This window comes from Alligator sinensis, unplaced genomic scaffold (assembly GCF_000455745.1).
Source record: "Alligator sinensis unplaced genomic scaffold, ASM45574v1 scaffold899_1, whole genome shotgun sequence".
Classification (NCBI taxonomy): Eukaryota; Metazoa; Chordata; order Crocodylia; family Alligatoridae; genus Alligator; species Alligator sinensis.
The window spans coordinates 370,104-397,099 of NW_005842614.1; the positions used below are offsets into that span (position 1 = coordinate 370,104).

Here is a 26,996-nt window from a genome sequence, read left to right on the forward strand (position 1 = left end):
CCAGGATAATTCTCTCAAAAAGCTTACCCAGGACCGAGGTAAGACTAACAGGCCTATAGTTTCCTGGGTCCTCCTTCCTCTCTTCTTTGAAAATAGGAACCACATTGGCCCTTTTCCAGTCCTCTGGCACCTCACCAGAGCACCACGAGTGCTCATAAAGCCGTGGCAGGAATCCCGCAATGACATCTGCTAATTCCCTCAGCACTCTGGGGTGGAGATTGTCTAGACCTGCTGATTTGAACACGTCCAGTCCCTCCAGAAGTTCCCTGACTAGGTCCTCACTGACCCTAGGCCTGGGTGCACCTCCTGTGGGGCCTACGGGGGTCCTGGTGTGGGGGGGGAGGGGGGCGACCCAGTCCCTGCTCAGAAAAATGGAGGCAAAGAAATTGTTAAATAGGTTAGCTTTGCTGTCTGGTGCGACAACCAGATTTCCTAGTGTGTCCTGCAGAGGCCCCACGTTACTCGGTACCTTCTTTTTGCCCCCTATGTATTTAAAAAAGGACTTCTTGTTGTCCTTGATCCGGGTAGCTAGTCCCAGTTCCATCTCTGCCTTGGCCTTCCTGACCACCCCCCTGCAGCCCCGAGCAACCGGGGTATAGTCCTTCTTGGTGATGGCCCCTCCCTTTCATTGGGTGTACACCTCCTTTTTAGCTAGGAGACATTCCCATATGCGTTTTTAGCTAGGTTAGACAATGGATTTGTATAGGATGATATGGATATGGATGATCCAGTCTTTGGCGGAGAGTTGGACTAAATGACTTCTGAAGGTCCCTTCCAGCCCCATGATCTGAATGACGTGGCCCAGCTTTGCAGGCCAAGCCACCACTAGTGGGGGACAGCACACCACGCTCAGAAAGCACAGGTCACACTAACAGATGTAGCGTATTGTACCACAGGAGCTTTTAACACCATTAGAACAGATCCAGGCCCTATTATGCTAACCACTGTACATATAGAGTAAAACACAGCCTCTTCCCTGAGGAGCTCACATTCAAATTTATTATATCTGAATGACTGCATACCACATGTACCCAAATAAGACATGGACCTTGCTTTCAGAAGATGGAGCGAAGGTGGGGGGAGAAAAAAAAGATTTTTCCTTGAAAACAGTGGTATACATGTTCACAGGGAAAACACAAGCAGCTGAATTTGGGGGGCGGGGGAGGAGGGGAGCAAAAACATGTGGCTGTTCTGTTAATCCCCTACCTGTAGGACACAGAAGGCACTGCTGACTGCACACCTACCTTGAGAAGCAGGGCTGGGAAGCTAAGCCCCAACAAGTTTGAGCACTCAGCAGACTCTGGAATTGCAGCTGTCTTCCCATTAGACCTGGGAAGATGGTCAGGCAGCTGAGTTCTGGTACAACCTCAATCAGGCCTCAGGAGTAGAAGAATTGAAGTGGGTGGGATGCAGCTGCATAACTGTGCCCCCCTGCATCGCCTGTGGCCCCATTTCTTCACTCAAGACACGCATCCCCCATTTCTAGTAGCTAACATTTGTAAAAAAAATACATGCATAGTGTGTGATTAAATATGATAGATTGGACAGATAAAATAGTAGGAGACATTGGTGACACATAGGTGGGGCATGCGGGTACATGTGCACCCCCTGAGATTGGCCATGCCCCCCCAAGAGAAGTGCCAGCAGCGGCAATTGGCTGCTGGGGGAAGGGGAGCGCTAACAGGGCTCAGCCCCCCCACATGCCAGGGCAACCCAGCCACAGGCTGCTGCAGCAGGAGGGAGGGGCGCGCTAGGCTCGTAGCCAGCCCAGCACAGCAGGCTAATAGGTAAGGTTTCTTTTCCTCCTTTAGTTTCTGGGCTTGGGGGTGGGAAGAGAGATCGAGACCCCCACAGTGCAGGAGGGAGCCGGGTAGGGGCAGGACCAAATCATTCACCCCCGCCCCTGCCCCTGCCCCGCTCCCTGCTGTACTGTGGGGATTGTCCCATGACCCGGCCCAGCTGGGTCCCCATTCACAGAGAATGGGGTCCCAGCCAGGCCAGGTCACGGGACAATTGGAGTCCGGCAGTTCCCACTGCTGCACACACTGCAGGGGAGCCAGGGGAGGGGTGGCATGTTCCCCCAGCCCCTTGGCTCCAATGCACCATGGCCCTGGACGAGCCACTGGGCTCTGACTGCCCTACAACCCGGCCCGGTCTGGGCCCCATTCACGGTGAATGGAGCCCCGACCGGGCCGGGTCATGGTAAAAGTGGAGTCCGGTGGCTCCTGCAGAGTTGCAGTGCCAGGGAGCCAAGGCAAATGCTCCCCCCCTCCCCTCCCCCCCGATCATTGCATGGGGCAAGGGTCAGCTGCAGCTGTGAGGCAAGCTGGGCCCTGCCTGCTCTGCGCTTCACTGCAGCCTTTGAAAGCGGCGTGGCACAGTGCCATGTGGCTCGCTGCCCAGCAGCATTGAGGGTTACAGGTTGTACAGACAGGACAGAGTGGAGAAAAAGCAGGGAGTGTTACTCTCTATATCAGAGCTTTCCAAACTGTGTGCCGCGACACATTAGTGTGTCGGCGGCAGTGTGTAGGTGTGTCGCGCGAAATGCAGAAAATTTTGCGGAAGGGCACCGCGGAGCTCCCTTACTCGCGTCTGCTTCCCTTGGCCCCTCCCCCGGAACTGAATTACTGTGTCGCGAAATGATGCATGTCTAAAAAGTGTGTCACCAACATGAAAAGTTTGGAAAGCTCTGCTCTATATTAAGGAACAATATACATCCTCTATAATCAAGATGGGATCGGAGGAGGGCCAAACTGAGGTACTATGGATGAGGATACAAGGGGGTTGGGGGGAAAGGGACTTGGTAGTGGGGGTCTACTATAGACCGCCACACCAGGAGGATGAGCTAGACCTGGAATTCTCCGGACAGCTCTCAGAGGCCGTACGGCCGAGAGATATGGTTGTCATGGGTGACCTAAACTACCCTGACATCTGCTGGGAGGTACGGTCAGCCAAATCTAACCACTCACGTAGGTTCTTAACCTGCCTACAGGACCTCCACCTAATGCAGGAGGTATACGATCCCACTACGGGAAACACCTTGGTGTTAGCTACAGGGGATGACCTGGTGGGTAATCTGGAGGTACAAGGTAACCTAGGGTATAGTGACCATCGATTGATTGAATTCACTATCCGGCGAAGGGTGGGTAAACTAACCCGGATGAAGTGCTAGACTTCAGAAAGGCTAACTTCAGTGTGCTCAGGAGATTAGTTAGTGAGGCATTAAACTTCAAGAGCATTGGCGAAATGGGGGTCCAGGAAGGGTGGTCATTCTTCAAAGAAGTGATCCTACGGGCGCAGAAGGAGACAATCCCATTGCACATAAAAGGGGGCAAAGGGGCCAAGAAGCCCTCTTGGCTGAACAGGGAAGTCCAAGAAAGCCTAGGGGCAAAGAAAGAGGTATACAGGCTGTGGAAATAGGGGGTAGCTACCAAGGAGAAGCATACCTCCCTGGCTTGCACTTGCAGGGAATCTGTTAAGATTCCCAAAGCAGGATTAGAACTTGGTGACAAAAATTAAGGACAACAAAAAGTCCTTCTTCAGGTACACAGGGAGCAAAAGGAAGGTGCAAGGTAGCATTGGACTCCTACAGGACAAACTAGGGCAATTGGTGACAGAGGTGGGGGGACAAAGCTGAGCTCTTCAATGAGTTTTTGCATCTGTATTCCTAGACACAGACCAAGACAAATCTCTCAATTGGATCACAGATAGACACAGCAGGGACACCAGCCCACCAACTATTAGCACAGACTTAGTGAAGGGGCACTTGGAGGGGCTGGATGTGTTCAAATCAGTGGGCCCAGATTAACTTCATCCAAGGGTGCTAAAGGAATTGGCCAGTGTCATAGCAAAGCCGCTGGTATGGCTGTTTCAGCACTCATGGTACTCCGGTCAGGTATCCCAGAGGACTAGAAAAGGGCCAGTGTGGTCCCTATTTTCAAGGAGGGGAGCAGGGAAGAACCAGGAAACTAGGCCAGTTAGCCTCACCTCTATCCTTGGGAAAACTGAAAAAAATCATTAAATATGACATTTGTGGGAGCCCAGCGGGGGAAACAATGCTGAAAGGAAATCAGAATGGATTCATTGCAGGTAGATCCTGCCTGACTAACCTTGTTTCTTTTTATGACCACATCACAAAATGCTTAGACCCTGGAATTGAGGTAGATGTCGTTCATCTACCTAAACTAAACTTTAAGAAGGCTTTTGATACAGTATCTCATTTTGTTCTCATAAATAAAACTGACAGGCTGTGATGTAGATGATTACACGGTCAGGTGGGGGGCAAATTGGCTTAGGGGTTGCACCCAGAAAGTGGTGGTGGCCAGGTTGATATTGACCTGGAAAGATGTGGGCAGTGGAGTCCTGCAAGGCTCGGTCCTTGGTCCAGTGCTATTCAGTGTCTTCATCAGTGACTTGAACAAGGGCATGGAGAGCACCCTGTCCAAGTTCGCAGATGATACCAAATTATGGGGCAAAGTTAACACACCAGAGAGTAGGGAATGGATCCAGGTGGATCTGGACAGGTTGGAAAAATGGGCAGAATGAAATAGGATGCAGTTCAAGAAACACAAGTGCACAGTGCTGCATCTGGGCAAAAAGAACCACCAACACACTTACAGGCTGGGGGATGACCTTCTCAGCAACACAGCAGCAGAAAGGGATCTTGGAGTCATAGTTGATAGCAGTCATTAGCAGATGCATGACGAACAGGTCCAGGGAGGTGATGCTTCCCTTCCATGCGGCACTGGTCTGGCCACAGTTGGGGTACTGCGTCAGGTTTTGGGCACCGCACTTCAAGAGGAATGAGGAGAATCTTGAGAGGGTTCAGAGGAGGCCACTTGTATAGTCAGACGCCTGCAGGCAAGGCCCTACTAGAAGAGATTGAGAGACCTAGATCTCTTCAGCCTTCGCACGAGACCACGGGAAGGACCACGGATGAACACCGCAGTCCTCAGGGCCGGGCCAGCTCGACTCCTGCTGAGTCCCACAGTCCAGCCATGCAGCCAGGAGCCACGTGGTACAGAAGTGGCCAGTGGGTGGGCAGGAATGTGGGTAAAGCAGCAGTGGGGTGTGGGGAGCAGGGAGTGCAAGTGAGTGGGCATGCGAGAGCGCAGGGCCTGTGCTGGTGTCCTGGGGCCAGCGGTGGCGGGGCCTGAGCTGGCAGAGGTCTATGGAACTGGGCTGGGCCGCGCCAGCAAGGGGAGAAGGGAGTTGGCCCGGCTCCGTAGAGCCCTTGCCGGCCAGGACCCCACGCTCCTGCCGCCCTGCTCTGGGCCCCACTGGTGCTGGCCCTAGAGCACTGGCCCAGCTGCTGGTGCGCTCCCACGCACCTGCTCACTCCCAGTCCCCCCCGCCCCAGCCCCGCAGTACAGGCAGGGACCAGCGGCAGCCCCAATCCCACATGCCCCGCGCTTGCCTGTCTGGGATGAGCAGTGGTGGCAGGGGACAAACTGCTGCTCAGCATGGGGGGAAAGTGGCCCCTTCCCCTTCCTGTGGCCAGCGCTTCCTGGTGCAGCAGCTTGGAGCCACACGGGGCTGCTCCACCGCGTCACCGCTGCCTCTGCACTGCCCCGTGGGGCAGCGGGGGCAGCACAGAGCACATGCAGGACAGCCCCACATGGGCTCCGAGCAGCTGCATCAGGAAGCACCAGCAGTGGGAGGAGGAGGGGCTGCTTTCCCCCCACGCTGAGCAGCAGTTTGTCCCAGGCTGCGGCTGCTCAGCCTGGGCCTCAGTGCCGGCTCCAGGCTCACCCGTTGGGGCTGAGTAGCAGCCGTGGCAGGCAGAAACTGCGGCTCGGTGTGGGGGAAAGAGGCCCCTCCCCCTCACCACCGCCAGGCAGTTTTTACTACAGCCACCTAGAGCCCATGCCACACCCAGCTGCCCTGTGGCTCCTTCACCACTGCCTGTGAGCTTCCCTGCAATTGCTTCACACTGTCACTGCTGCCATGCTGGGCAGCCCAGAGGCAGCGGTGAAGGAGCCACATGGTAGCCAGGTGCGGCATGGGCTCCGGGCGGCTGCAGCAAAATCTGCCCGGCTGCAGCAAGGGGGAGGGACTGCTTTCCCCTGTGCTGAGCAGCAGTTTCTGCCCAGCTGCTGCTGCTGCTCAGCCCTGATGGGCAAGCCTGGAGCCAGCATGGGGCATGCAGGGTCACAGCTGCACATGCTGGTCCCTGCCGTGGCCACTGCATGCCCAGGGACGGCAGGACACGCCACAGCAGGGCGGTGCAGAGCAGGCAAAGGGCATGCTGAGGCTTCGCACTGTTGGGGGTGGCGGGGAGGCACTGCAGGGCACTCAGGCTCTGGGCTGTTGCAGGGTTGGGGCAGGTGCTGACCAGCTCAGGGGGGTCGTGTGCGGGGGGGGCCTCCCAAGCACACCCCACATACCCTCAAACTCTTCCTGCAAATCCCACAGCCATACCACCCCCCACACACAATCATACACCCCACAAATACCATACCCACACACAGCCACACAAACCCCCATATCCACCCACCCACATCCACACACACACACCCACAGCTCCCCACAAACCCCATGCCCGCCCACCCATACCTCCCACACTCCTGCACACCCCACACAATATACAAGAGTAAGACTGCATTTTGAGCTATTATGTAATCACTTCTACATATACAGCACAAACACACACAAATCAGGACAACAATATATTTTGTAATTAAATTAAAATATATTATGATGGGCATTTGATTTTTAGTGTATAACTTGGTTTTCTTTCCTGTTCTAAGATGGCAAACCCTCTTCCCAAAAGAAGTACTCCCAGGGGCAAGGAAAGGGACTTCTGGTGGCAAAGGTCAGAGGTTAGGAGCAGGACTTCTGGTCCCAAGATGGTGGCCAGGGGGCGGGGCCCCTGCCAAGGGGTGGAGCTACCCATGCAGCCCTTGAGAGCTTGCCAAAACTCAGTAAGTGGCCCACTGCCCAAAATAACTGGCTGCTCCTAATATAGGGAGTCTGTGTGAGAGTCAAGAGTAGAAATGTGACGTCCTGAATCCCAGCCCAGGCTCCAAACCACAGGACTGCCTTTCCTTACAGAATAGCTAACTTAGTGATTCCTAAATATTTTAGGAGATTTTTAAATTTCCCTTGAGAATGTGGGTGCCCAGAACTGGGCCCCTGGAATAGTTGTGAAGGGCCCAGCTCAGCTGCCTCAAGTATCCTAGCCTCCCGGATATTCACCTCGGTCACTCCTGTGATGAATGCTTCTAAATGCATCTTCTGTTGTACAAGCAGCAAGTGGATGGTGACAGGCGCGCAGGATAAATTGGGAAAATAAGCAGCTGGCAACAAGGTTGAGTGACAGTTTTTAGTGTGCTGGCAGCATGGGAGACTCTGATTGCACTCTAACATACACACATGGCCATTCACTAGCCATTAGTATTAGCATTTCTATTACAGCAGCTCCTTGAAGCCCTGGCTGAGACTAGGGCCTGATAGCATTAGCTTCAGCAGAGACAGCCCCAAAGAGTTTACAGTCTGAACAAACAAGACAGACAGGGGGAGAAGAAGGAAGCATCATTTCCCTCGTTTTACAGGTGGGAAGCTGAGAACCAGAGAGTCTAAGAATGGGGCACTTTTACATGCGCTCCAGGGATAGGGGAGGGGGCAGCACTTTAATTAGATTCGCTCTGAGAGCCATTCTAATTAAATCACTGCAGCGTCTCGTGTGTCAGCATCCCTGTGCTTCAAAATGGTGGCAGGGCACTTGAACTAAAGCTCATTCAATGAGCTTTATTTCACGTGCCTCTGCCACCAAATTGAAGCACAGGGACTCTGATACATGAGATGTGGGAGGCTGCTGGAGCGCAGTAATTACCATGCTCCAGCAGACTCAATTAATCGCATCTGCTCCAACACACTGTAATTACAGAGTGTTGGAGCAGCCTCCGTGCTTATGCACAGGCATCCCAGATTTTTAAAGGCATTTAGAAGCCCAACTCCCATGGATGTCAATGAAAGTTAGGTGCTTAAATGCCTTTTGAAAAAATCACCTAACCCTGCATGTATGTCTATCCTGACACTTAGGGCCACTGTGAGAACCACTCTTCTGTCCAAACCTGTCAACCGTCTACATTACATATTCCTTAGCCCAACCCCAGTGGCAGTGTAGCCTAGCCCTAGAAGCTCTAATGGGCATCAGATGCTGGGGTCAAACTTTCCCCCACTTACTTGCCCCATCTTGCAGGGTACATTCAGATCTCACCCAGGTTTTGCAAGCCACAATCATGGGTCTGCCCAAAATGATCCCACTATTCCCTGTTCCTATTTTCCAGCCCATCTGCAATGTACTTCCTTTTGCTAGCCAGCATTCTCTGCATAGTATCTGCCTTTGGCACACGAGCTATTAACCTCTGACATGCATGCCTCTTCCCTGTTCTATCATCCTTTGTCCCAAGAATCGAGCTGTTATACACTTAGTGGCCCCACTCTAACCACTGAGAGAGGCTTGTAGTTTCCTGGTAAGCCTAGGCTGTATAACAAATAGGTCTGACTCTAGAGCCGGGCATATAAGGAGAAATAAGAAGTTGATATCCTGACTCCAAGGAGGAAGAAGCCTGAGAAGCAGAAAGCCTACTGTTCCACAAGCACCGTTCTTCCAGGAATCAGTCTGTCTCAACGCTTTGCTTACAGCTGCCACAAGATAACATGGAGGGGGGCACAGCTCATATGGTGTGGACCAGGTGAGAGAAACCATCAAGATTGACCCTAAATAACAGCATAGATACAACATGAATTACTTGCCTCAGGCATTGAATATGCACCTCCTGAATCATAGCCTGAGGCTATAACAATGCCCTCCTCCTCTGGTGCTGCAGCATCTGAGTTATCCAGAGATGAACGGAAGGGGAGCAGCATCATATGCATCAGTCACGTGGACCCCAAAAGTTCTGTAGGCCACATATATCCATGCAGCTCCCTCTGTTCAGGAGAGAGGCTACATCCCCAGGCTATCTGCTCTGAACACCAGGGGCTATTCTGGTGATGTTGGCATCTCCATATTGCTCGCCAGGTCACAGGAATAAGCAGTAAGCAGGGTGCCAAGTGAAATCATCGCAGATGCAACAAATCCCTCCCACCACAGCTCTCAGTTCCTTTACCACACTGGAAGGGCAGCACCCCTTCTGCCTCGCAGCTGAACATACAGGATATTTGCCCTCTCTCTCCAAGCTGTAGCTACCCTCCTAATTCTTTCCCTCAAACCAGGCTCTCTCCTTTCCCTTCCCTTCCCTTCCCCTCTCTCCTCTAATAGCTCAGAGTTTTCCATGATCTTCCTGCAAACTCATCAGTTTTGAAGGCACTTTGCTTTTAAATTTTCAGGCTTTTTTGAACCTTTAGCTCAAAGGGAAGCTCAAGGGCTGCAAATCCAGGGAGATGAGAACCAAAATAAAATGTTGCCCTGACCCCGGCAAAACAACTCTGAGGAATTTCACACAGCTCTGCTGCAGAAACCCTTCATCTCAAAACTACAGCCTCCCATCCAAGAAGCTAAATGAGTGGCATTTCCAAGTTGGCATGAGAGACAATTACTTTATAAAAACAACAATTCTTGTGGGTGGTATCTTTAATTGGACCCACAGCATAGCTGGGAGAGATACAGACAAACAAGGGGACACGATATTCTTCCTCCCCTTGTACCCAAAAGCTTTGTCAAAATCTCCTCGCCACTCTCATATGTCCTGGACCATCATGGATACAACACCATTCCAACACTATATATAGGAATAGATTTACATTCTAGCAGAGTGCACAGATGTGGACACGCGTGCACACACACACACACCCTCTTCTAATTAATGCCTAAAATATTTCCCACTGGACTGACTCTACCACATTAATCTAACATGAGCTTCTCCCTACTCCTCTCTACAAACACAGCTCACTTCTAAGCATGCCACAGAATAAATGGTATCACAAATACTTGTGACAACTGTAATAACTTACGATCACTCTCCACGTGCTCATCACAAATTAAACTAAAGAGGAGTATGTCACAAATACATTGCAGTTCTTCAGCCATTCTGTCTATATGTGAGATAAGTAAGGGATATACAAGGACCTCTATACCCATCACTACATCAGAACTACCTGTAGACCAGAGTGGAGCTGCTGTTACCAGCTCACAGTCACACTGGGCAACAGGTTAGGAGAAGAGGCAGATGATTTTATCTAACTGAACCTAATAAGAGAATTTAGGGAGGCAGAATCCTAATGACCCCATCTGGAACTGGACCAAGGCACTGGTAATAACTTTGTGTCAGATCTCCAGGCTGGACCTACACCGATTTACATCCACTGAAGCCATGGCCTATTGGCTTACACTGTAAGAACCATGTGAGTTTACAGGTAACCAGGCCCTCAGCTTTACATATCAGCTGAACAATAGCATGCTTGCAGGAAAGCATCTCCTGGCACTGCACTAAGGCCCTGGTGTAATACTCTTAAAAGAAAGAAGCATCCCAATCCAGCTGTGCCTTGGCATTCCTCAAGAGATGATTCCCACAGAGGATCCTCTGCTCCCAAAGACACAGACTTCTAACCACTAACCTCAGAGAACCAACCCCCTCACTTACTAGGCTATTACCAGACTCAGCATGCTCTCTAGGCTCTTAAAGATTTTTAACAGCTCAGACAATTGCACATCAAAAAGCACAGAAAAAACTCCCTTGTAAGAAAAACTCTAACGGGCCTTGCGAGTCCCAGCAAGAGCACCTTGAAAGTTTGGATGTAACCCCTGTGAGGGAAAGTGGTTCTCCTCCCCTGTGAAAGCTTGAGCTGATAGGAAGCGGTTATAGAGTTCCCTGATCCAGGTTCTAGCAAACTGAAGTGGGTAGCAAGTTCCAGATCTGAAGAAACCTGTCCATGAGTGCTGCTTACCACTCCAGAATAGGGGGTACCACATGACAGCAACTCTTGGGGGCAGGCCAGGAAAGGCCATCCCTGAAACAGCCAGGACCCTGGATGTGAATAATGCTCTACAAATCAGTACCAACACTGGCAGTCAGTGCAGTACACAGGAGTAATGAATGTTCTTCAACAACCATCACCTAATAACGAGCCGACTTGTTCAGCATTAGCTGCAATGCTCAGAAGGGACCAAAATGGATCCCTGTGTCAAGTATACTGCAACGCTGGGTGTACTCTGACCTACATAGCTTTACAATCCTGGCTGTTTCAGAGACAGTCTCTCTCCACTATACCTAGGCTCCAGTGCTGGGTCTAAGGGTAAAGGGTTTCTCCAAATCAGAAAGTTAGTATGCAGTAACCCAAGATGGGAATTCATGGCTCTCTGGGTATTCAGCACTAACAAACTGTACGGACTCTCCTGGGATCTGTCTATGCCAGTGATTCTCAACCTGGGTGTTGCAGGCACCCTGGGGTGCCTTGAAATCCTTTCAACGGTGCCACAATACTAGCACTGCTAGATGTGCAAACATGATTCACAAGATAAACCAGGAGATTTCAGCAAGAATTCATAGTGCTAAAAGCATTCTGACCCATTGCGTTCTTTCTGAATCCTTTGCAGCAGAATTGCTCTATTCTTCTTCTGTAGTCAAAAACAAACAAGTGAAAACTAAGAACTTGCATTTTCAGAAGGTTGCCTTGAGTCTAGAAAGGTTGAGAAGCATTGGTCTACACTGATATTAGTGACAATCTTGACAGACATCCTCAATCAGCCTAAGTTATATGAGCCACCCTTCTCCATCATTATTATACCTTGCGGCCTTTACCACAGCTATATTCACTGTGTTGCTGTCCCTCAAGTGAAGTCCTTTTAGGAAACAATCTGCCCACTGCTTGTCTGCTTCTGGGTTCATCTCTTTACAGGCTGCAGAGAAGTTGGGTTGCTGTTGACAGACTACCTGTACTTGCAGCCAATGCTACCCATCTGAGGTCTGAATGCACTACAGTACAGGCAGGAACAGGTGAGGGAAGGTTTACCAGACCTTCTAGGGCAAGGCTGGATTGCCACAAGGACTTGAGGCCAAGGGCTTTCAACATAGGTGGCTGGTGTGTATAGCACAGAACACTTGGTTCTACCCCTGAATACATCTACAATCATTTTGTCATGCTGTTCCCCTGGCAAAAGCCCCCTCAAGACTTATGCCATATGCTGCAATTGTCCCCGTTCGGAGCAAGATGCTTGCTGTGGTGTTCTAGCCATCTCCCTGCTTCAGCACTCACAGGATCAGCTTTTTATCATTATGCAGGGTGTACTAAAAGTTCAGGCCTTACCCCCAGCTCACTTCCAAGGGTTGCAAATCATTGGAATGTTGTGATGTATTAAACTTGGTAGTGTTAGGAAATAACCTTGCCTGAGAGAACAACTTTGCAACTCCACAAGGACACTTAACACATTCTAAACGGCTTGAAGGTGTGTCTGCTTGCCTTTTAAGTGCACTTAGTAAGTGCCAGGTTAAAGATCTGACACCCTTAATGTCTTTTACCTCCAGTCACTAGTGGAGATGGGGACTCGAAGAATTTAGAGGTCCCCAACTTCATTCTTCCCTTCAAAGCATTCCCAACTTTAAAGGTCATGGTACCTTAAAAATTGTGTCAGTCAGATTACCATCTTCTCTCCCAAACCCACATCAATTCCAGCAGGATTTTACCAGCCTGTCTCTCAGAGCTCCAAGTACTTGAAAGCTTAGGAAGGGTCATTCATCTCTTGGCTTAGCAAGTGGGGTTTTGGCACTTGACAGAAGATTGAATAAGGCAAGTAGCGGAGCTCAGACTAATGTCATTTTCAATCCTGGTACACAGTAAGAAGGGCCGTCACAGAGACAGCGAATCCTCCTGTACACAGTCCAATGTATCACAACATCACTCACCCCCATCTCACCCTCCTTACATCACAGACACATGTAAAGAAAGGAGAGTTAAGCTATAGCCATCTAGCTGCCCAGATTACTCTTCATCAAAAACAAGGAAGGAATATTTCACATCATACACTGTGTTTTGTAGATTTCTTAGATTTTAAGGCCAGGAGGAAGCTTTAAGAATCAGCCATTTGGAAATCATGCATTATGCAGGCTATAGAGATTTACCCAATACTCGGTGCAACAATACAGAAACACCATAAATCAACACAAGTGTAGTTTACATCAGTCCATACACTACTGGAAATTACACCCATAAACAGATGACCATCTCTATAGAGGTGACCACCTGTCGAAGATGCTATTACAGCCCTTTGCACCAGGCAGACAATAGTCTGAATTGAACAAACAGATACCCCAAAATGAAATGGAATAAAAAGTTACAGATGGACAAACTGCACACAAGTGTAATTTACAGTGGTGCATAACTACTCCTGACTTTCCAAAGGGTAAATTTATATTGGATTGGAGTGACTTACACCAGTAAAGTCTGCATATAGGATGTCTATCCCACATTTACTCTGGGGAAATAAAAGAATATACCAGTGTATGTGTCACGTGTCCACACTATAACTCATGGGCTACAGTAAACCATAATATGCTAAATATGACTAAAAGTGTGCACCCGTTGCATAACAAAAGTCAATAGCATACTGGGCTGTATGAATAGGAGCACTTGCAAGGGAAGGGAAGTAATTCTTGCGCTCTATTTTGCCCTAGTGAGGCCTCCCCTGGAGTACTGCGTCCAGTTTTAGGCCCATACTTCAAGAGAAATGGGCACAAATTAAAAAGAGTTAAAAAGAGAAAGAAAAAGATTAAAAAGAGAAAGCAACTCTTTCTAATTTGTGCCCACTTCTCTTGAAGCACAGGCCTAAAACTGGACACAGTACTCCAAAAGAAGTCTCACTAGTGCCAAATAGAGTGCAAGAATCATTAGGTCTAGGAAACATGATTTATGAGGAAAGCCAGATTATTTAGTCTGGAGAAGAGAAGACTAAGGGGGGATTTGATAACTCCTTAAGTATCTGAAGGGTAGTCATACAGAGAGAATGGAGATAGACTATTTGTGACCACAGAAGACAGGAGAAAGAAGTAACAGTCTTAATTGTGACAAGGCAAATTTAGGTTGAAGATTAGGAAGAATTTCCTCACTATAAGGGTGGTTACACATTGGAACAGGCTACCCGGAGAGGCCGTAAAATCTCCACCCTTGGACGTTTCAAGAAAAGGTTAGAGAGATACTTGGCTGTGAAGCTTTAGCCAGGGATGATCCTGCCTTGAGCAGGCCTATTTGTTGTGCCACTGTTCAGTGGGCTTAGGCCCACCAAGAGAATTTTAGGGCTCCCTTAATTAGGGAGGCTACTGGGGACACTGCAACTGAATACATGGGGCAGCTGAAGTGAAAACATGAATGGGAGTGGGGGCCAAAGGTTCATAATGACCAAGGGTGCATGTTTTCCGCTCGCTGTGGAAAAACACGGAAAGACACAGATTTTTTTCTCCTTTAATAGAGAAAAATGTGGATTTCCACCTTGCAGGCTGGCAGAGCTCCACATGTGCGCATATGCATGTGGCAGCCAGGCACTGGTGGAGAGAAGCTCCTGCAGCTCCCTCCAGGTAAGTTTATGGGGTCAGGGAAGGGACAGGGGGGACACAGGCGACATGTTGGGGGGGGCACTAGGGGGGACAGGCAACAGGGCATAGGAGGCATGTGCCCCTCCCCCCCCCCGGAGATTTCTGTGCCCACAGCGGGGGAAGGGAGTGTAGGGCTACAGCCAGTCCAGACCAGCTCCAAAGGAGCTGCCTCCATGGCCCTGTGGGTGGGACCTGGTATGGGAGGGAATGCCATGCTGCCACGACTGCCAAGGAGAGGCACAGTAGCAGTGGCAGTGCACAACTGTGTCCCCCATTGCTGCCAGGCAGGCAGAGGGCACTGACGTTTTAAGACACGACTGGATGCTTATCTTTCTGGGATGATCTGACCTCAGCTGACTTCCTGCTGCTTGGGCAGGGGGCTGGACCTGATGATCTTGCAAGGTCCTTTCCAGCCCTAATGTCTATGAAATTTAGGGCACCTCAGTTTGACGGCCATGGCAGTACAGTGCTCCCTCTTGTGCCAGGTGCTGCCTGCTGGGCCACAGAGGCAGCTCCTCTGGTGCCAGCTGCAGCCTCACACCCCACTGTGGGTACAGAAATCTTGGGGGGGGGGCACATGCCCCCTCACACTCTCATACATTGCCTGTGGCCCCCACCCCTTCCCCACACACCCACCCTCTTCCTCACACACTGGAGGCCTGGGGGTAGAGGGCAGGGGGTTGGGAGTGAGGGGCCCCGGCAGGGCTAGGGGCTGTGGGTCAGGTGTGAGGGGCACCGGCAGGACCAGGGGCAGAGCACCAGCATATCAGGGCTGCTCAGGGTCACAAAGCAGCAGAGGGGCACAGCCGCAGCTGGACTTGCATCTTGGTGAGCAAAGGGGGCAAAGAGAGCTCTGATTTTCCATGTTAAAAAAAACAAAACCAAATGCCAAAATATATAGGTATTTAGAATTTATTTTATTATAATGATTGAGGCACTAGTAAACTTCCAAATTGCTTTAAGATTGTAAATATATCAATAAAACATCATGTTCAACAAATATATATATGGTGGTGTTTCATTTTAATCATGGAAAAATGCTGATTTGGGGTTTTTTAATCAGAGAAATAGGGCTTTTTTATCTGAGAATTTGGGATTTTTAAAAAGAGAAAACCAGGATCCCTAAAATGACTGCTCCAAGGAGGGACACTGAGCAGATCACACTGGCCAGTGCCTGCTGGCTCTTGAAGGAGTCCAGGGAGCCAGTGGATGCCACCCAGTGAAACTCTCCCCAGAGACATGAACAGTAAGGGACAGGAAGACAACACTCAAGGCACTGTGCACCCTCCTGACCAAAGTCTCCTTCCTCGTACATGACCAGCTTAGGGAGGGCCAGGAGGAGGTTGACCAGGAGGTCCTGGGACTTGGTGGGGCCATGGATGGGGAGCGCATAAACAAAAAGGTGCAGGGAGTAGTGCAGCCAGAACCCTAACAAGAGGTCCTTGAGGAGGTGGTAGAAGGGATGCAAGCTGGTGCACTAGACATAGAACTGAGCCAGGGTCTCCTTCTGCTCACAGGAGGGGTAGGTATCACTTGAGTCTGTGAAATTTGCTAAATATGTGCCTCTGTTGACGGCTTTGTGCAGGAGCTGTCGGCTGAGGTCTCCAGTGGGTCATAGGATGAGGGTGGAATACAGGCTAGTCCATTGGGGACCCTTGCCCTCACCAAGGTTGCCCCATCACTTACTGCCTGGGTAAGAAGTGAAGATGGGATGGCGAAGAGTGTGGAACATGAGCATGTACAGCTGGTAGCAATGAGCTGTTTGGAAGCAGATCTGTCTTGTATCCCCCAGCCTGCTGAGGTGATGAGGTGGGGAGTGCCATGGAGCCTGCTGAGGTAGGGGCCTGTGATAGGGAACCCTAACCCTGTCACAAGGAAGAAGGTGCACCCCTACAAGGCCAGAACCTTCTGGGCACAGAGGGCTGGGGAGGAAGGGGTTAACTGCTGAACTGGGACGGATAGTCAGCTGACCAGAAGAGACAGGACTATAAAAACCCTGGGTTGAATGGCAGTAAGGGGGCCAGTAGCTAAGGGGGAAGGAGTGCATCTCAGAGCTCCAGGGAGAAACTCGGTGGGAAGTCCAAAGCCAGGAAGAGGGGAACTATAGAAGCCCTGGAGAGACGACAGCCACACTGCAGCAAAGACTGGAGCTGATGGTGGGGAGCTGAAACACGAACCCTGCAACTGTAAGCTGACATACCGCTTTCCTTATTCCCATTTTTTGGGTGGCAGGTATTGCCCATGGATGGGACTGTTTATTGGTTTTCTTTTGGTTATGGAATAAGATCATTGGTTTCGGGTGATGCTATTAGGGGTTGGAGGCAGCCTCATTTTGGGGACCTACTCCAGAGTGGGATCCCCAGTGCCAGTGAGGGCACAGACCCTGGTGCCAATGAGGGCACAACTTTGGGGGGCACAGACCCCGGCGACAGTGAGGGCGCAACTTTGGGGGGCATAGACCAGTGCCAGTGAGGCACAGAGAGAAACAGGGCTGCGGAGAGCCCGATTGCCAGTAAGGGCACCGTTTTGGGATGATCTCAAAAAGGCCAGGGAGGCCTGGAGCACCTGGCGGGGTGCAAGTGTATATTTTTTCTATTGTGGGGACAGGTGGGGTCACACCTGGGTTTTGAACTTGTGACCCCTTTGGCTGTGGGGCCAGCATGCATGCCTCTGGGCCAGGGGGTGCCCAAGAAGGGAGCAGAAAAGGAGGCCAAGAGCCTCCAGGCACTGGAAGGAAGAGCTAGAGCCTCGGAGTCTAACCCTGTTTGGTGGGTTTGGATGGAGAGGCCTAGCTAGAGAAAAAGGGGTCAGACCATCCTACGAGAGACCCCAACATACCCAATATAATCGGCAGTCTCCCGCTCGCATACTAATTCCATCAAGATGTGGCAGGTGAGATTAGAGCGGGACAGCAGAGGGCCAAGAGGACTTCAAGGGCACCCCACATAAGGCGCAGATGACCCAGAAGATGGCGCTGGGGAGGGCTACCTGTTACAGTGGTGCATTGGCCGGGAAACTCCAAATGGTCATGGGTACCTTGGGACGATGGTTGACCCAAATGATAGAAAGAACCCTTGGGTCCAAGAAGAAGATGGGAATGGCAGAACAGAACCCTATTTTGGATTTTAAAGGAACAACATCTGGGGTTGGAACCAGCAGAAAGACAACAGGCATTGATAGAGAAGGTGGTGAAGGAGTGGTGCATTGGCCGGGAAACTCCAAATGGTCATGGGTACCTTGGGACGATGGTTGACCCAAATGATAGAAAGAACCCTTGGGTCCAAGAAGAAGATGGGAATGGCAGAACAGAACCCTATTTTGGATTTTAAAGGAACAACATCTGGGGTTGGAACCAGCAGAAAGACAACAGGCATTGATAGAGAAGGTGGTGAAGGACATGCCGAAAGAACCAGCTTCCTCCACGGGCATTTGTGGGTATGGTACAAGGGTTTACTCTGAACCAAGAGAGGAACGACCGGCACTGACTACAGACGTTAGGATTGAGGGACAGGAAGTCCAGGCGATGTTGGATTCTGGTTCATCCTACAGGATAGTGCGGAGAGACGTTTTACCAAGAGGAGACAGAGAAAGGGCAGACCGAGTCCCCATTCAATGTTTGTGCAGGGAGGCACAAAGAACGGACCGGGTGTGGGTCAACATGCAAGTGGGTAGGAAAGTACGCCGAATGAAGGTTGGAGTGTTGGAGCACTTACCCTACCCAATGATACTAGGATGTGACTGGCCAGAGCTCCTGGCAGTTATAGTTCAGGCATTCATTTTAGAAGAGGCGAGGAAAAATGGAGGTACCCCAAAGTGCTACCCTAGTCCCACTAGGGGGAAGGCTTTGGAGGAGAATTCAGGGGTAGAAGGTCCCAGTGGGAGACCACTTGGGACAAAGAGAAGGGGGTGCAAAACCGTGAGGTCCATGAGGGTCCTGGGGAAAGATTTTACAGCAGAGGCCTTCGCCGGGGAGCCAGGACTTCTCCTAACAGAAGAAGAAGCAGAACAGGGGGTAGACGTAACACATCTGTGGGAGGATGAACATTTCCGACTAGAACAGAACAGAGAAGAAGGGTTTCGATATGGCTTCCAAGAACACCTAGCCCAGCAGAATGGGGAAGTGCTAAGACCTGAGTTGATGCAGACCACGCCAAGGTTTGAGGTGAAAAATGATTTGCTATATAGAGTGGAACGAAACAAACATGGAGAAGGGGAAGTAGAGCAATTACTGGTGCCTCAGTGATATCGAAAGGCCCTACTGAAAGTAGCACACGAACTCCCTATGGGTGGACATTTGGGGCGAGACAAGACCGAGGCTCGTATTAGGGGGAGATTCTTTTGGCCAGGGTTAATACAGGAAGTGGCCAGATACTGTGCTTCCTGCCCTGTATGCCAAAAAGTGAACCCCAGTCATCCTCCAAGAGCCCCATTAGTACCACTGTCATTGGTGGAAGTACCATTTGAACGGGTGGCCATGGATATTGTGGGGCCACTACCAAAAAGCAGTGCAGGACACCAATTTATTTTGGTCCTAATAGACTATGCGACCAGATATCCAGAGGCAGTGCCTATGCAGACAGTGTCTACCCCCAAGGTGGTAGAAGAATTATTAAAGATATTTTCCAGAGTGGGGCTCCCTGGAGAATTGTAGAGTTAGTCTCTTGGTCAGTTAACATCTTGTGTGTTCGAGGGGGTGACTAAAACACTGGGAATCAAACACCTAAGGACAGCAGTATACCATCCCCAAACTGATGGATTAGTGGAGCAATTCAACAGGACATTGAAACAAACGCTAAAAAAATTTGTAGTAGAGAGTCCCCAAAAGTGGGACCAGATGATACCAACTTTGTTGTTCGCAATAAGAGAGGCACCGCAGGCCTCAACAGGTTTTCCCCCTTTTGAACTGTTATACGGACGACAACCAAAAGGAGTTCTGGTGTTGGTTAAGGAAAGCTGGGAAGAGCAACGAAGTAAAGACCAGAATATAGTTCAGTACATAATACAACTGAGGGAGCACCTAGAGTCAGTACGGAAGGAAGCGTTAGAAAATCTGAGGGAGGCCCAAGAGCGGCAAGCAACCCATTACAACCGAGGGGCTCGAGAGAGAGAGTTTGAAATAGGGGACCGCGTACTGGTGCTCTTTCCGGATCAAGAGAGTAAACTGCTAGTGCGATGGCAAGGCCCTTATGAAATAACACAGCAAATAGGGGCTGTAGATTACAAAGTATGCCAACCAGACAAGCAGAAGAAGAAACAGATATACCACATCAATATGCTGAAGCCGTGGCAAGAACGAGAATGCCTGTACTTGGCCCTCCAACCAGATGAATCGGAACTAGGACCCTCCTTGATGGAAGGAGAACAGGGTAGTGAAGTGGAGTTGGCCCCCTGACTCTCAGAAAAGCAGAGACGGCAGGCAAGGGAACTAGTGAGGGAATATGAAGATGTGTTTCGAGAAGTCCCCAGGGAGGCACGGGGTGTGATGCATCGAATAAGGACCCCTCCAGGCCAGGTAATACATGAGAACTGGAGGCGAATCCCACAACAACTCCAAGGCCTGATAAAAGAAGAACTGGGGATGATGTTAGAAAAAGGGATAATATAAGAGTCCCAAAACAAGTGGTGCAGTCCTATTGTGGCCATGCCAAAACCTGATGGAAAAATTAGGCTCTGTATTGATTTCCGGAAGGTGAACGCGGTGGTCAAGTTCAATGCTTATCCCATGCCGAAGGTGGATGAAAAGGTGGAGAATATAGGACAAGCTAGCTATATATTCATGTTGGATCTGACGAAAGGCTACTGGCAAGTCCCATTGGCACCTGAAGACCAAGAAAAAACAGCCTTTGCCACACCCTGGGGCCTATTTCAATTCCAACGTATGCCATTTGGATTGCACAGAGCAGCGGCGACATTCCAACAGCTGATGGAGAGAGTCCTGGCGCCGCATGGGGGTTACGCTGCAGCATATATAGACGATATTATCGTGTATATGACAGACTGGCCAGGATATTTAACAGCTCTACGGGCAGTATTGCAGGACCTAAGGAAGGAGGGATTAACCGCAAACCCAAGAAAACGTACGATTGGTAAAGAAGAAACCCGGTACCTTGGGTTCCAGGTAGGAAGTGGGAAGGTGCGACCACTGTTGGACAAGGTAGAGGCAATAAAGAAGTATCAAACTCCATGGACAAAGAGACAAGTGAGGGCCTTTTTGGGAATGGCGAATTATTACAGGAAGTTCATCCCCCATTTTGGAGACTTAGTGGTGCCTTTAACTGACATGGTAAAGGCAACAGCCCCAAACAAAGATGGACACCAGAAGCAGAAACAGCATTTTCAAAGGTGAGGGAAGCACTGTGTACACAGCCGTTACTGTATATGCCAGACTTCAACAAACCATTTATGGTGTTAACAGATGCCTCCAACTGTGCTACTGGGGCTGTGTTGGTCCAAATGGAGAAAGGAGAGCAACATCCAATATCATATATTAGCAGAAAATTACATCCCCCAGAGAAGAATTATGCAACAATAGAAAAAGAATGTTTAGCAATCAAATGGGCTAGAGAAATGTTGCGATACTACCTGTTAGGGCGGAAGCTTACATTGATTACAGATCACGCCACGCTGTGATGGTTTCAGAGTATGAAGACTGATAATGCGAGGCTGATGAGATGGGCCCTCAGTCTCCAACCGTACTGCTTTGAAGTTGAGCATTGTCCGGGGACCAAAAATGTGAGTGACGATTTTTTATCTAGACAATATGAAGAGGAAGGGGGCTCGAGAGGAAACGCAAGACCCCAGACGAAAGAGAAGAGAGGGGGGTGTGTGACAGGGAACCCTAACCCTGTCACGAGGAAGAAGGTGCACCCCTACAAGGCCAGAACCTTCTGGGCACAGAGGGCTGGGGAGGAAGGGGTTAACTGCTGAACTGGGACGGATAGTCAGCTGACCAGAAGAGACAGGACTATAAAAACCCTGGGTTGAATAGCAGTAAGGGGGGGGCCCGCTGTAGGGGAAGCAGTGCCCCTGAGAGGTCCAGGAAGAAGTTTGGTCAGCGGTCCACAGCAGGAAGGGGGAAGCTACGGAAGCCCCTGTGACAGCCACACTGCAGCAAGGACTGGAGCTGATGGTGGGGAGCTGAAACACGAACCCTGCAACTGTAAGCTGACATACCACTTTCCTTATTCCCATTTTTTGGGTGGCAGGTATTGCCCATGGACAGGACTATTTATTTATTTTCTTTTGGTTATGGAATAAGACTGGTGGTTTGGGGTGAGGTTATTAGGGGTTGGAGGAGGCCTCATTTTGGGGACCTACTCCAGAATGGGATCCCCAGTGCCAGTGAGGGTGCAACTTTTGGGGGCACAGACCCCGGCGCCAGTGAGGGTGCAACTTTGGGGGGCACAGCCCAGCGCCAGTGAGGCACAGAGAGAGACAGGGCTGCAGAGAGCCTGAGTGCCAGTAAGGGCACCGTTTTGGGACGATCTCAAAAAGGCCAGGGAGGCCTGGAGCATCTGGGGGGGTGCAAGTGTATATTTCTTTCTGTTGTGTTGACAGGTGGGGTTACGCCTGTGTTTTGAACTTGCGACCCCTTTGGCTGTGGGGCCGGCACGCGTGCCTCCAGGCCAGGGGGTACCGTGCCTCAGAAGAGAGCAGAGAAGGGGGCCAAGAGCCTCCAGGCACTGGAAGGAAGAGCTAGAGCCTCGAGTCTAACCCTGTTTGGTGGGTTTGGATGGAGAGGCCTTGCTAGAGAAAAAGGGGTCAGACCATCCTAGGAGAGACCCCAACATATCCAATATAATCGGCAGTCTCCCACTCACATACTAATTCCATCTAGACGTGGCAGACGAGATTAGAGTGGCACAGCAGAGTTCCAAGAAGACTCCAAGGGTGCCCTATGTAAGGCGCGGTGACCTGGAAGATGGCGCTGGGAAGGGCGACCTGTTACAGGGCCCCACGATGAGCTCTGGGCTGCTGGGGGATACTGGTGGGAGATGACTGCCCTTGTGCAGGACCTGTAGGATGTACATGAGGGCAGTGTCTGGTAAGGCAGGTTTGATCTCCTCGAGTAAGTGGCACTTAAGCGCACACAGTTTGGGCAGCTCCATGTGCCGGGCCAGCACAAAAAGGTCTATTTACCCCTGCCTGGCATAGTCCAGGAGGTCCTGGATACAGATGATGTTAACCAGTACCATCCTCTGGCACACCCAGGATGCCTCCGTCACCAGCACCACCAGCTGCGGGTTTTTTCAGTAGGGTCTTGACTAGGAGGTCTGCACCCTGAACAACTGTCTGGGGACCTGAAGGCAGACAACAGCCTCCGGGCCCTGAACAGATCTTAATATGGGGAGGCCCCTCAGGTAGAAGAGCTGCCAGTCAGATCAGAACCCTTGAAGGTGGCAGAGGAAGGCACTACACCACCTGGCTACCAGCAACATAAAGGAGCCTCTGCAGAGCTTGAAGGTATGGACCTGGCCAAGGCTCTGCCCCCCTCATGCAAGGGGAGGCTCAGGACCCCTGCAGAGACCTAGTGCTGTCCTAGCCAAAAGAACCCCAGTGCCCATCTCTGGAAACTGGCCAGGAGCTCCAGGGCCACAGGCAGGATGTAGAAGTGGTGCCAGATAATAGACAGGATGAGCTGGTTGATGACCAGCACCCTCCCACAAAAGGAAAGGCACTGGAGCAGCCCTGCCAATGCCTGCAGCCTCTCAGACAGGTAGACCCCCAGGTAGAGCAGCAAGCTTGCCTACCTTGAGCAGGGGGCTGGACTAGATGACCTCCTGGGATCCCTTCCCAACCAGCTGATTGGACTGAACCAAAGGAACAGGGAGAGCAGAAAAGCCGGCTGCTTTCCTCCCCTGCCAAAGAGGTCAGATCGGTGCTTTAACGTCAGGCCTCAGAGGAGGATTCCCACTTTGCCTAGCAGGTAGGTAGATTTGATTCAAGCCTCCCGGACATGCCATCATGCTCCTCCTCTCTGTTTCTCATACCCCCAGTCTCTTCCTCTCCCAAATCTAGCTCATCTCCACCTAGCCTCAGTTCTTCTTCCCACACCTAGTCAGTATTTTATCACCTCTTCTCTTTGACATCTGTCCTCTTTTGGTAGCAGTGGGAAGGTTTCTAGGCTTTGCAAGGAGTGAGTCACCTTTACCAAGCAACTCTGCATCCTTCAACCCCTACTCAGAACAGCTCTTCCTGAGGCCATGCAGAGCTGGCCAGAAGGGAAGACAGGGAACTGATGGAGTATACCCACTTCAAAGCCCAATAGCTTCTACATCCGTAACCGCACTGTAACCGGGAAAAACATATGGGCTGGCCAGAGGAGTCATTTCCAATGGCATTCTCCTCAAAGGAACAAAGCAGCATTTTTATCCAAGACCCTCCCTCAGTACCCTGCCTTCCCTCCCTTAACAGTGGTAACAGCTAGCTATGGTGAGATAGGGCACAAGTCGCTTGGTAGCAAAGAAGGGATTGTTTCTCCCTGTACAGAATATCACATTTTCATTAAAAACTCAAAACTTAGGAACATCTTAACTTCTGGGGGCCAAGCATTGAAACATTTTGAGTTTCAAAGGTTGTTTTTTTTTTTTAACTAAAGCTTGAATACTTTCCACAAAAAATGACATTTTTACAAAAAACTTCTGTTTAATCCAAAAAAAATCATTTTCCATTAAAATGAAACACTTGGCTAGGAAATGTCAGACCAGTTCTAATCTCAGCCCCCTTCCTCAGGCTTCTTAGGAGCTGACCGGCCAAGGGCTGAATGAAAAGGCAAGGCAAAGTACACACAAGGCACAGCAAAGAGTTGGCCAGAGTGTACAGAGCAGGATTTGACCATCAGCGATGCTCCACATGCACAGGGAAGACTAGAAGTGATGACGCACAGTACACAAACCCTGGCAGACGGACAGGGGGATCATCTGAACAAAGCCAACTATGTCATATCAATAAACAATAATACTGATGTGGGGCTATTTAGTACTGAGCACCATTCGTGTACTCAACATTGTCCACAGAAAGCAGCACACACAGAGCTGGCAGTCTAAAGCCCTGTTCATGGCAAAGCAGCCTGGGCCTGGACAGGCCAACCTGATGTAGGAGCATAAGTAATGCCCGGATAATCTCCTGCTTCCAACCACTGCTCTCCCTCAAGCTTGATAGAGCAGAACTACATTGAAAAAAAATGCTTCTTGTCTCTACTTTCTGGGCTGTGAAACAATTTCTTCCCTCCAGGTGTCAAATCTAAGGCCAGGTCCTCATGTAGTAAAAATGCACAGCGCCCCATTGACTTCAACCCCAGCTCACCCCACCTGAAGCTCTAATGCCTAATTTCTTATGGAGATGTTCCCTTGCCCACATCATCACTTGACCTGCACCACCAGCCTCATCTGCCCGCAAGCACCCCTGCGTTTTCTCTCATCTCTCTCGCCACATCAAGGCAAACCCTTCCTGTTGATCACAATTCACAAGGCTGCCTCCTTCCTCTCTTTTCAATCCTTCCTTGAAACCTTCTTCTGTTTGAGAATTCACCAGGATCTGGTCTCCCATCACTAGGCCGCCTGTAGCAAGTGAGACCGTTGTGACTACAGACACAAGCAAACAAACCTATCTCTGTTGTCATCACATCTACCCCAGGCTGGGCCCATTTGTGCATTCCCCAGACACAGTGTCAAACCAGCCAGCAGTGCATTCTCTAGCAGAGTGATTTTGAGGGACCTTGCCTGCACAGTGCCTAGCGGTGTGGGTCCCTGTGAGCTGCCTGGAGTCCTTAGGCCCTACAATAAATAAATACACGAGTAAGGCAGAATGGTGACATCCCCATCTGGCCCCCAGCTCTGAAGATTTCACGCCACCTGCAAAGACTGGGAATATGCATTAAACAGGATTCAGTTTCAAGATGCTCTGTCCACGTGCACACAGCCAAAATAAACTGCTGGCTCCTGGTGTGCCTGCCTGTCAGCAAGTGCTTAGAGGGGGGTTGGAAGGGGAAGAAGAAGGTGCCTGGATGTTTGCTAACAGTGTGTCAGACTCAGTCTACCCACACTGCAACTCCCCTGAAGCCAATGGAGTTACACCAAGTGTTGGTATAATGCATGCGCGCGTGTCCGTGGTTGTCGGCCCAGCTAGCACTGGCGGATGGTGCTGCTGCAAGTTGCCATGGCAACCCCATCAGGCCTCTCTGCAGCAGGCAGCAGCATTGGACAGAGATGCACAGCACACAGTCCCCTCCTTCCAGTGTCTGTGCCTGGGCCCTGCACTCAAGATCTTGTGTGGTGGGGAATCAGCCTACAGAAAAAGCTTTTGAGTGTTAAGGCATAGGTGGGGAAGGTACTCTGGCTTCTGGCATCGCCCCAACCCAGGCTTCCTCCGAGACACTGCACATACAGCAGTGCCAACACAATGAATGCTGTGTATACCCAACATGTACATCACAGAGACTTGGCCTCCCTTGGCCCCAGACGCACACATCACAGACACAAATGCCTTCATGCACCTGCAGCGTAACGCATCTATGTGAAGGAGCTATTGAGCAAAATCAGCTGCCTAACCCTGTATTCAGAAGCATTATGTGAAGGAGGCATTTACCACACCATTTCCATCTCAACACCAGTGTTTTCACGAAAAAGGAAAACTACACATTAATGAGCAAGAAGGGGTGCTGTCAGACCACAGAAGCCTCAGACCAACACCCCAAGATTAGAGTTCAGAGACATTGATAACTCTTTCGAGCATCATTCCAATCAGTGTAAAAGCTACAAGAGTGCATTTACCCCATCACTCCCAACATGTGACAATGACTTCCCCCTACAGTTGCAGCAGCTGGGATGGATGGACAAATTTCACAAGCAAGAAGTCTAGCGTGCATGGATGTTTTAGAGGCATCAGGGATAAGAGGGTAAGAACAAAGACACTGCCAGAATGGACTGATGTATTAATTCTAGATGCAGTGGGGGGGCGTGCAGGTGCACGGGTAGTTGTGCCAGACTGGGGAAGGGATTTATTAAAGTCTCATAGAAGCCTTGTGCCTATCTTTTAAAAGGCAACATGCAGGGGTGGGTGTAGGAAGAACTGTGTGGACAGGCATCCTGGGCCTAAGGAAGGAAGGGAGGCTGCATGTTTGTGATTGGGAAGTAGTGCAAGGAAGATGCTGTTATGGCTTTGCAGCCTGGGTATATTTTGCATGCAGGAGGCAAGGTGCAAGTGGCAGCATGTAATAAAGATGATGCTGAAGTTCTGATGGATGGGTAAGTTTTGCGGTCAGAAGATGAGGTGCATGTAGATGTTCAGAGCGTGGTGTCTGTAATCAAGATGATGCCCCAGTTTCACACAGTGGGTGAGCTTTACATGTAGGAGGTGATGTGAATGGGGGATACTGGCAAAGTCTCATAAAAATGCAGCAGCATACTGGGACTGACACATTGTGCCTTGCATTCAGGAAACCAAGGGCCTGTGGCAGGGGGAGCA

At 50.4% G+C, this 26,996-nt stretch overlaps 1 protein-coding gene across 1 annotated transcript in view; it reads right to left on the reverse strand.

Moving 5' to 3' along the window:
* Positions 1–26,996, reverse strand: part of ASTN1 (astrotactin 1) — a gene marked incomplete at its 5' end in the record, with an annotated part of 224,136 nt that overhangs the window by 196,241 nt on the left and 899 nt on the right. The gene's annotated exons all lie outside the window — the stretch shown is intronic.